The following is an 11,927-nucleotide window of genomic DNA, read 5'->3' as shown; positions in this document are numbered from 1 at the left end:
AATTTGCCAGTGTCTTGCCTGCATTGGGGCATCCAGATCTAACTTAATTCCTTCATCTATTATCTCTGGTTACTCAGGACAAAACTAAGCAGTGGATTTTTGCAGCTCAGCCTATGAGCATGCTATGCCTTACGATCCAATACTTTCACCATGGACACAGAGTCTCTGTCCCATTCTCACATTCCTTGAGCCCTGAAGCTGACCCCAGTGGAAGCTCTGAGTGCATAAGGATCACCAGGTTGCATCAACTATGATTTGATCTCCATCTCTTTAAACTAAAATGTGTATAATTCATCGCTCCCCTTTTAGCAATGCTTAAAATATCAATATAAGCACCTTTCTTTAATCACAGGGAATAACTGGTAATAAAATACTAGGTTTTTGTAATTATAGTTTGTGAATAATCATCATAGTTTATTGGTCCAAAACCACAACCGAGTCATGGAGCTGTCACTTTTCTCTGGAATAGTTCCTCTGGAATACAAGATGTTGAAAAGGGGTACTGCATCCAGCCGCATTCAAGTGCTTTCATTGGCTCTCCATAAACACGTGTGCGGTCATTCCCCACTCAGTCATATTGTCACCAGTCATTGCCACCTCAGCTCTCGCTTGATTTAAAGCAGGGGTGCCCAACCTATAGCCCACCACAGCATTTCATAAGGCCTGCAGCCTACTTAAACACAATATACTAACGGCCAATTCATTCGCATTTTGTCATTATTTTTACATCATTTTAGTTTACATAATTCTGTAAACAGACAATACTGGACATAGAGAGAGCCTATCTAAATACATACGAAACAAACTGAACTTAAAATACAAATCAATACAGGTGAGGTTAAATCTTATTAAAATATGGAGAATCGTTGGCCCACACAAGGTTGTGCTTTGCTTTATGTGGCCCTCCTGTGTAATAAGAGTTGGGCACCACTCATTTAGAGTACACCAATGTTTTCATTCCAGGTCCATGCCTGGAGGGAGTTGTTCTGAAGGAACCAGGTTCTCCAAGGTCATTGACATTTCCTGCCGTTTTGTCACTCTGTAACTTTCCCCAGAGGTATTTTAGGATAAGGTATTTTCAGAGGCAAAGCTCTTTCTGGACTTCAGCCTCTTAGGTGGTGGAACATGTCCATGCAGGGGATGTCCTGGACCATGCACCTGTTTCTGTTTCTTCTTTTTACTAAAGGCATCCCTCCTCATGGTTGGAGGTGCAATCCTTACGAGACAGTAGAAGCAGTGTACGAGTCCGTTTTAAAGTCCCTGGGGTGATCCTACAGGATTGTTTGAGTTCAGTATCAATTTTGTGTGCATGGTTTCAGGGTGATCTTACTGTGGTACAGTATTCTGGAGATGAATGACACAAGGCAGGACTGGTTCCTTGGAGTGTTTTGGTGTCAGCCAGCCCCCTATTTTGTCTTAGCCATATTCTGGAGTACACAATTTCTGAAGTTCACTTTCCTTTTCCGTTTCTTGATGCCTTGAATGTCAGCAGTCAGGCTAATATGACCTTTAGGTACAATGGATGTTCACAATGCTGATTGTACCATCCCACAATATCCAGAGTTTGTGCTTGGTCCGATGGTGTTTCAGGTAGAAAGCGCACACTTTTGCCTTGCTAGGATTGGCATTCAGGAAATATGTGTGATAGTATTTTCCAAGTATGGTTTGTGAACCAGCTACAATACACTCAATGTCCTCAAATCTTTCCGACTAAATAGCAAAGAAAAGATCATCTGCATAAATGAATTTTCTCATATCAGGGAATTCTGGTTGGTAATTATGTGTAAATATCAAACAGCATTTGTGTAAATATTAAACAGCAAGGGATACGGCACAGAACCTTGGGATAGTACATTCTATTGCGTATGGCATCAACTTTTCTGATGATCCATCTTGAAAAAGAAACATTGATTGTTGAGCAGGAAGGAGATGATTTGGGCTATCTTGCTATTTCTCAAAATTCTTGCCAATATCAACAGACGTGCACAACAGTTCAGTGTCGTAAGCAACCAACAGATCAACCAAAACAGCCCCTGTAATTTTACGTTTCAAAGCCATGTTGAATGTATTTAGTTAGGTTTACAACTTGGCCATAGCTTGAACATTCTGGGTAGAAACTAGCTTGGTCATCAATCAGCTGCCCTTCCACTGCGGGAGCTATCATTATCATGAAGCTAATCATAAAGCTTGTAGGTTGAGGTGCGTTAGGATACTGGGTGAAAACTTTGCAGAGTTAGGGTCTTTATGTGGTTTTTGTGGTGAAATCGCTTTGGCCTGTCTCCACAATCTGCATTGTCTCCATGCAGGAATTAAAGAAGTCAAGCAGCCACTTCTGTGCTCTCATTCCCAAGTGTAGTAACTGTTTGCTAGTTATACCATCAAGAACAGCTCCCTTCTCACATGTCAGGTTTTCATGACTATTGTCAGCTCCTCATTGTTGAGCTGCTCGTTGTGTACTTCACTGCCTCTGTGGAGAGAGCAACGTTCCTGCTTGACTTGGTTCGTTCTGCACTTTTGGGGCCGGTTTAGCATTCAGGATGAGTTGGTGCTTGACTTGGTTGGGAGAGACTGTGGTGATGTGCTTTGGTTATTGTCCATCAGGGTTCAGCTTGAAAATAGTGGCTCATCTTTCTTGCTATTATGGCAAGGTTTGTTGTTTCAATCAGCTCCCTCCAGTGATTGTGCACCTCCTTTCTAATCTCTGTCATAAACACGGAACAGATCCAGGTCAAACAAATGGGAATATCTCGTACATTGTTGGCTTGTCTGTTCTGAAAACCCAGGTACATATAGTGTTCAATATCCTCTAGGGATGTATTTTTGGGCAGTCTTCCACACCAGTGAGGCAAATTCTCCATAGTGCCCATGTGTTGGAGTAATACGACAGCTGGATTCATCTAATTCAAAGTTTGTGAATAATCTGTTGGGCTTGTTTTCAGTAGAGATGGGTGAGCACAGCAATAAAGTATTGATGAATAAAACCCATCTGTTTGTTTCACAAATGTTTGCAGACTCTTTGGACAAGATTTTCAAAGTGACTAGTGATTTGGGGTTCCCAGCCTGTGATCTCTTAAAAGGGCCCAATTTGCATAGGATGGGTGTTCAGCATTTTGTCAAAATCAGTCCTCTTTAATGCATGTCAAGGTGGGCACCCATAAGCAGCACCCAAAATCATTAGTGACTTTTGAGAGTCTTGGCCTTACTTCACTGATTCATGAGCAGACAAATGAGTTTTCCGTTGTAAAAATGTTTCCAGAAAAAAACAGCATTGTGAATGTTGAGTGACTGAATAGTCACTACAGCATTTGAACCCATTTTGCAGCCATCTGTGAAAAGATCTTTACATTGTCTGCACAATAGATACAAATTACAAATGTTTATGGATAATTTGGAAACAGAAAAAGGATCATTCCTCCTGATTGTAAAGTTTAGGTCATCCAATCAAGGGAAAGATGCTAGCATGTGATCAATCAAATAGAAAATCCCCATGGTGACCAATTCGCAAACAAACCATAGGCTAACATCTGTGCGCAAATTAGGCAAACAATTGCGTCCAGCAAATTAATTAATGAAAATCACCACCTGATCAAAGACACTGTGACTGCACTTTAAAAGTTTCTTCCATTCTGAAAGACTTTATCTGGTTCAAAGATATTCCCAAGACATAAAATTCTGCATACATGGAGAAGTCTCACAACCCACAAAAACATCTTAAATGTCTCCACTGTAAATCATGAACAGAAATATGGGCTAAATTAATTTGATAAATTGTTTGTAGCAAATAATTCAGATAGCTGTAGTTCATCCAGACAGCTTATGTAAAGTGAAATGTCATCAGAAAAGAAGTATTCATGCTGTGAATCTAATTGACCAAGTTCATGCCTGATGAAACTCCATCAGTTTCACTAGTGTTAAAACACAGAGGGATTTTTCCTTTTCCTTTCAGTGAAATACACATTTTAAACTGCAGATGTTTATGCTAGTCAGCATGTACAAATACTAAACAAACATCAGTGTAGCTTCATAGAAGCACCTTATGCGCCACACCTTTACTTCAACCCATAACTTATCTTCTGCCTCAGCTCCATCCCTTAATGAAGTTATACTCATATAATTTAGGCCCTACTTCATTCGCAATATTGGAAATTGTGGATCCCGCAATATTAGGCTTCCACCACAATTTTGATTTTAATTAATATCTCAGTATGGACAAGTCTTCACAAAGCAAAGACAGGGCATGAAGCAGATCACTGTAGCGGGGTGTACTGCATCATCATTCAATGTCTGCAAAATGTAAAAAGCCAAAGTAACTGGACTCGATTTCTACAGCAGTTGTGTTAAGACTTTTAGTCTTTTGAATTTTATATTGTATTCGTCACTTTTTTTTTTTAAAATGAATGTAACAGTATTGCAGCAAAATGTCTGGTTAGCAAAAAAATTAGCAGGTATAACATAATACTTGAGAGTTTTTATTGTTCCGGTAATTTTTTCTTAAACAAATAGGTCTACTCTGGCTTTTCCAAATTGCTGCTCTTAATAAAGGCCCATTATTACTTTTCCGTGTCTTGTCCACACTCAGCCACAATTATTTGAAGATCATCCCACGATTCAAGTAGGGCCTTACATATCATCCTGTCTGTAGCAAATACAGTTCAGTATGTTTCCATGGGGGGGAAAAGCTAATATCCTCAGAAGCATGAATTCCTTATACTCACTCACCTAGCTGTGTGCAGGATCATGCTGGATGAGGGGATGATGGGAGCAAAATAGAAATTTGTCTTACACTTTTTTTTAAAGGAATTGGCAACAATATTGATAAATGTGTGAAATGCATGAAGGCAAGTAACTTTTTGGTTCGACGTGATTCACGTTGATCTCAGTGGCTAAGTTCCCCTTTCATTCAAAACATGATTTATTTAAAAGCTTTCAATTTGGCGTCTTCATTCCCTGGTTAACTGACTTTTTGTTCAAACCTCTACATAACAGAATATTGAGCATTTTAATCTAAGTATCTCTTTCTGGTAGAACAATCCTTAGAAATCAGTTTGCTCTGATATGGCTGAATTTTATACACACGGCTTTGTGAGCATTCCACAACCTTATTTTCCAAACCAGTTCAATAAAGACTGATTTCCCTGTGCAGATCTAAATTGATTTGAATTGATTTAACTAATAGTCTTCAATTACTCCCTTTATCAGCGCACACCACCAGGAAACAGGAAAGCCTGCTGATGCTTTTTCAAGTATGAATGAGAGTTATGAACTGTTTTAACTCAGGTAAGCACAATTAAGCCAGCAAAAATTCAATAGCAATTTAATTTCCCTGTTGTACATCTAAGGCAACCATACAAAAAATGATATGGAATAAACAGTTTGCAGGCTTGATTATTAAAGCAAGAAATTGAATCTTGGCTGGTAGTTATCCCTTACTGTGAAATATTGAGACGAGAATATTTATAAAGTCCATATAGGCATAGTCTACATGTAAAGGAGAGTACTACAGTCCTATAGATAATTATATAGATTGATAATTCTGCTGAGGATGACGACATGCTATCAGAACTTTTTTGTTTATTTAAAATAATCTATAGCACCCACCTCCACATTTATGGTTCATATCTTACAAGTTGCTGAGTCCTCTCAGTTCCACTGCAGGGCTTCATAGGATCCTTTCTGGCGTAGCAGTATCTGCTAAATAAATTATTCCAGTTGAGGGATTGTGACTCTCTACTATTAGACCTGGTGTGGTCTTCTAAAAATAGGGGAAATTCCACCAGCACTCTGGCAGCAACAGTTGTAGTTCCCACTATTTTTAAAAGGTCATGATAGTTCTGAAGTGACATGAGGAAAATGGACGGTCGACGTTTCCTATTTTGATTTAGAAAAAGTACATATTTCAGTGAGATGAGGATTGTGGGAAACTGTAGCTGACAATTTTAGCTGGGCTCTCACTTCACAGATGCAACAAGTCCCTTTCCTCTTACTTTCATTGCATTTTTAATAACCTGTCACTAACAGTGGGGCTAACACCAGAAGTTTCCGAGGAAGGTGCCTGAAACCTGAAAGCAGGGAGATTATGTGGGAAGGTTTCTTTCAGTGAAAGGATCTTAAACTGTCCTGATCCCTAATAGTTAGATGGGCTTGAACTCTGGAGTCTGAGATTATATACCCCTTCCAAACTTTGTTAGCATGAACTCTTAACAATGCTGGATATTCTTGCTATCCATAAATATGTGCAATCCCTCTGACTCTTGTGAAACTCTTGGTCTTACCTGCATCCTGTAGCAATGAGTTACACAGATTACTTATTCTTGTGTGAAAAAGTATTTTCTTTTCTCAGGTTTCAATTTGTCACTGCTCAATATCAGGCAGATAAGGAAGGCAGGGAAAAGGACACAGCATACAAGCAGAATGGTCAGGTGAATGAATGAAACATACCATATTAGTTGCTCTGTATTTGTCCTTTCTCCACTCAGTATAAACTATACCCAGATGCCCCTCTGTCCAGTCATTCTTAGTTCCCTTTTAATTGTAAAACATACAAAAAACACTTCATTAAAAAGCTACGGTTGTAAAGTCAACTCCTTGAGTACTATTTGTCCTGCGCACTGAAAGAGGCAGGGGTCCGGTGGGAAAAATAGGATGTCATCATGTAATTAGAGACTCTCATAATGCACACCCAAAAGGAGGACAAATTAAGGTTCCATTTTTAAACAACCTTCCATCTGGCATCTCCTAATTTTGAATGCTTGGCTTTGCAATTTAATGTACTTGGGCGGGGGGGGGGGGGGGAAGGAGTGCAATTTCCCAAATTTTAAAAAGACAAATTCCATCATGTGGAACTATATTGACCCCCCACACGCATTGTCAGGACTGAAATCTTTAGATCAACAATACAAACCTCTACCCCACATGAGCTAATGGAGTTAATGGTAGCCGTAGTAGGGTATTATACCAGGAGGTATGGGTGTTATTCCCCTGCTCCTCTAAACATACTAGTACTAGGTCTCACAGAGCTAGTATGAGCATTTAAAAAATGGCAGTATAGTCACAGGATTACCGGTAGCGGCAGCATGGCTGAGCTATGCCGAGTATATACCCACTCATTTCAGCCGGGTGTGTACTTAGCCAGGCCTCCACTGCTACTACCAGTGGTACTGCTATTTATAGTCGTGCTAGCTTGACGAGAGCTACTGCAAGTCTGTATATCTCACGTGTATCTCCTAATGTAGACATAGGCTGAGAAGATCAGCCACTAGACGAAGATAAGGTACGTTGCGAGTTGGTTTCACAGCTATGTGCTAGACAATGGAGGAACATTGGGAGTCATAAATCCCGAGTTCTATCCCAGTTTCTGGAGAAGAGTTAATTCTAGTCATGATAGGCTCTTCTTTTCACCCCTAGCAAAGCCCCCTCCCCAACCTGCCCCATTCCCACTCAGCTTGTCCTTCTCTCGTCTCCTCCCCCACCCCACCACTGTTACTCCTCTCTGCAGTCAGATAAGGCTGCTTCCACCTCCTTCATAATGCTGGGGCACCAGCAGGACAGGGCATTGAAAGCACAGGAAAGACCCTTTCTGCTGTCAGTTATGGTGTCCAGCAATGGAGGTGCCCCCAGCAGCCAGAAGGGGGAAGTGCTGCTCTCAGCGAAAGCCTAGAACATTCAGGGAAACCCTGGCGAGTATGTACAGAGATTGTCAGAGGGCCACCTGTATCTTCCCCTTTGGAGCTGGTCTATCTTACTTCTTGCCTTCTTTAAAGGGTCTCCTTGACTGAAGAAGCAGAGTGTGTCAGTATCTTCAAGAAACAGATAGCTCAGTGGTTTGAGCATTGGCCTGCTAAACCCAGGGTTGCGAGTTCAATCCTTGAGGGGGCCATTTGGGATCTGGGGCAAAAATTGGGGATTGGTCCTGCTTTGAGCAGGGGGTTGGACTAGATGACCTCCTGAGGTGCCTTCCAACCCTGAAATTCTATGAATTTACTACACCTATTTAAAACTGAGATTTTTCACTTTATAAAGAAAACGATTGTGCCTTGAAAAAGTGACCTCCAAGGTTCTACCTTTCCACACTGCAACGAACAATGTGGGACAGAATGTGCACCACCACTCTTTTCCCATTCTTGTAAATGGGCGTTTCTTTCACAAGCCATATTTTCCACATTAATTAGAAAACTGGTCTTCCTTTTGATCAGTTTATAGGAGCAACTTGGGGAGAAAATTTTAGGGGGAAATGACACTTGCATGAAGGGAGGGGGTGAACTGGAGTTTCCCAAATTGGAACTTATCTCTGGGGAGGGAGTGGGGGAAAGAGAGAGAGTGTGTGTGTATGTGCATGTGAGAGAAACAACTGCCAGTACCTACACATACTACAAAAATGAAGGGGGCCTTACTAAATGAACAGTCTGGTACAGTACCACCTGTCTGGTATTAAGGGCCAGATCATAATCCCATTAAAGTCAACAGCAATGCTCCTATTGACTTCAGTAAGATTAGGATCAAGTCATAAAGAAAGGAAATACCCCTTCAAAAAGTGCATATTCAGCACATTCTCAATCAAGCAATAAGGTTTCAAACAGACTTTTCCTCCCTCCCATGGACAACGTAAAGGCTCCCCTTAAACCTCTCAAATTAAGACTATTAAACAAAGTTTAAGGGGCAGCAAATTGGAACCTTAATTTCACTTGACTAGGAAACTGGAAAAAACTGCCATTGATTTTAATGGGCTTTTGATAAGGCCCTAACTGACTTAGAAAAAGATGTAAACTCAACAGTGATTAAATTTGCAGAAAACAAAATGTAAGGCAGTAATACACAAAGAGGAAACAAGCTAACTGGGACGTAATCCGGAGAGGTTGTAACGATGTGCAGCATGAAGGAAGATTCAGTAAAATATAAAAAGACATCTAGGGAAAGATTAGTACTTCTCAACTTATTGAATTCCATATTTAGGACTAATGTTGGGTAGTGTATAGTAAGGGCCTGATTCAAAACCCAGTGAAATTAAATGGAAGTGTTTATACAGATTTTGCCGAGCTTTGGACCAATCTAAATAAAGCTGAGGGGCACACACTGAACAAGGAGAATAAAAACAGCTGCCTTATTCACTCAGCATCTTCCATCCCGGGCTCTGACTCAGTCTCATTGACTGTGAAGGAAAGTGGGCGATAATGTAATGAGAGACTATTGTAATGTGCACTAGGGGGCAGGAGTTAAGGTTGTGACAGCAAATTTGTCATTGTCTGATTTGAGTGCCTCACTTGTGCAACCTCACCGTTCTTTCGGTGCAGCTTTTTTTTTAAACTGGAGTTTTATATACATAGCCTTCCCATCCTGGTGCTTCTGACTAATAAAGCATGTAAACTTTTGTCTTAGATTTGGAATCTGAACACTGAAGTACATGGACAAACATTTTTATGGTAAGAATTTAAGACTCTTAATCCATAATTATACAATTTAAAAATTGTATCAGCAGAGATACAAAAGGGTTATCCTTACATCAATTACACTGTTCTCCGTTCTCTCCTCTCACATCAATAGTTATTTTCATTCAGCCATTTTGATATTTCTACATATCAGTATCGGTGTATTTCTGTAAATATTTACAATATTTTGTTAAGTTAGCATTAATTATATTTTAAAGTAGTTTAAAAAAAACCAATAAAGCAACTGAAACTATCTGTGTCCTTGAGTTGAATTGTGTCACCGGAAATGTCACTTAAATTTAAAAAAAACAACGTTTAAACACATTTGCTAGAGTATTAAACAGAATATGTCTCAAAGACCTCTAACACCAGGTTTTTTAAACTATGTAGTATCAGAGGAAGGTCACTAGATTACTGCTATTACTAACAAGATCCTGTTCTTATTACTTTATTAGGATAATGAACTAGTTGTTGTACTTATTCATTTTCTGATTTTACAAATTTAAGGGCTAATCCTGCAAATTCTTACTTTCAGGAAAGTGAGGACTACTCTGTTAGGTAACAGTTATCAGGCTGAAAAATAAGGGACCAGACTTACAAAGCATAAAATATTTCTTTAATACATTCTGCTGAAGTAAGAACACATTTAGATCCCCACGTATAGGGGCTGGAAAAATATTTAAGATGGACAAGAAAAGAGGAAATTTAGGTTAGGGTGTTTTTCCTAATTCACTGTAAAATTAATTAGTGGACTTCCTTGATAAAGGATGTTACTGAAATAGTATCATTAAAGGCATTCAAAACCATAATGCAGATTTGTGATTTCTGTGCCTGATCCACAATGGATAGACAGGATCAAGCGCTAGCACAGGGGGACACACTAGATGACCCAGGTCTTTTCCAGATGTGTATGAAATGATTTGTAAGGCAGACCAACTGAAAGGGGATTTAGTCATAGTGGAAGAGGTTTAAGGAAAGTAAGCTAGCTCACACTGACTAAAACTGAATTTTGTTAGCACTACCTTTGTCAATAAAGCGACAACACAGACACAATGATTTACGACCCATTGAGAAAACTATTGTTTATTTAGAAAAAAGGTTACACTGGTAGAATTCAGCAGATAAAAAAAATTCTCTTTTTTAAAAATGTCATTGTGAAACTTTTCAGACTAAAGTTCAGCGATACAAAGCTCCTGTAGCTGTAGAATTGAAACCTAATTTATTTCATTTTTGAAGAGAGTATTTTCCAATTTATCTAAAAACATCATGACAAACAAAGATGTGGCAAGGGACAACTGAGTGCAGGTTTGGGATTTTTTTTTGTTTTGTTTTGTTTTTTTTAAACAGCTCAATGTTGTACACATAATATACAAATAATTCCTAAGCATTGCATGAAAACAGTGCTCCCACTTGGTTTTTAGTGACTGATATTAAAAACAGGCTAAGTAATAAATAAAAACTGAGTTTAAATGAGGTAAATTCAAAAATGGTTCAATAACTGTTTATTTATGGTTTTCAGACACCTAAAAGAATGCAGTTCAGATTGAAAGAATCATTAAACTCAGGCAGTATTTAGACAACCTAAAGAGGAACTCTGTACACATGAAACCTTATTTGCACTATGGCAACTGTTTGCAGCACATTGTGCTAAAATATGGAATAGGTAACACTTTCAGCCAGGTACTGAAAATAAATGTGAGAAACTAAGCAACAAGTTAAAATACAGTAATGTACAACTCAACAATTAAATGTTCAGCATGGGGGAAATAAAGCAGAGAACTGAATAATTTAAGGAGATGCAGATGGGTCCTCTTCATTCACAAATTTCTGTGCAATCTATACTCTTGAAAATACATTTCTGGTCACAGCTGGATATCTTCCACTTTCAACCTCACCTACAACAAATACATATGCCAATGCAATTAGATGTCATTTCTAAAGAATCAGAAGATTCAGAACTTGTTAGAATTTATTTTCATTCACAGTCCAAACAATGAGGGTGGAAAAATACCATTTTAACTGGCTACTCTGATTATCTTTAGATTTTACAGACAATTACTTCAATTTCCTACTTTGTAATGAGAACTACACTAACACACACAATCAGGCACTGGGGATTATAAATAAAAATAACGGAAAACTCTGTTTAATAGATAAAAATTCAACAAAAACAAGTATTGGAAAAAGTGAAATTCAACAAGCTGTTGTATACTATCCCAAGAAGATTAACATGTCTAAATGAGAAATAAAAGCAATGAATATAAAGCAATACACACATTATGGAGAATGTAATAGAAGAGGTTGTGCAAGCAGCAGAAATGGAATTAGCTGCCACAATTCTGTGTTGCTCTAAAAAGCACTTTTGCACACTTACCCCGCAAATAAAGGAGAGTAAGGTGAATGTTATACCAGATGCCCCTTAATTTACTGCAAGAAATAACTGGATGTGTATTACCTAAATGTGTAAAAGAAGATTACTCATCCTGTTCTTTGAGATTATGTCCC

General features: G+C 38.8%; 1 protein-coding gene across 2 annotated transcripts in view; it reads right to left on the bottom strand.

Annotated features, from left to right (window-relative positions):
- Nucleotides 1-10,489: 10,489 nt before the first annotated feature.
- Nucleotides 10,490-11,927, bottom strand: part of THOC2 (THO complex 2) — a 107,704-nt gene continuing 106,266 nt past the window's right edge. For both annotated transcript variants that reach the window (XM_037909450.2, XM_037909451.2), the window contains one exon: nucleotides 10,490-11,317. The gene's annotated coding sequence lies outside the window, so the exon portion shown is untranslated. The remainder of the gene's footprint in view (nucleotides 11,318-11,927) is intronic.

The sequence above is a fragment of the Chelonia mydas genome, chromosome 9, assembly GCF_015237465.2.
Source record: "Chelonia mydas isolate rCheMyd1 chromosome 9, rCheMyd1.pri.v2, whole genome shotgun sequence".
In the NCBI taxonomy this organism is placed as follows: domain Eukaryota; kingdom Metazoa; phylum Chordata; order Testudines; family Cheloniidae; genus Chelonia; species Chelonia mydas.
The sequence above is the reverse complement of the archived record's forward strand: the minus strand, read 5'-3'. Positions and strand labels throughout refer to the sequence as shown.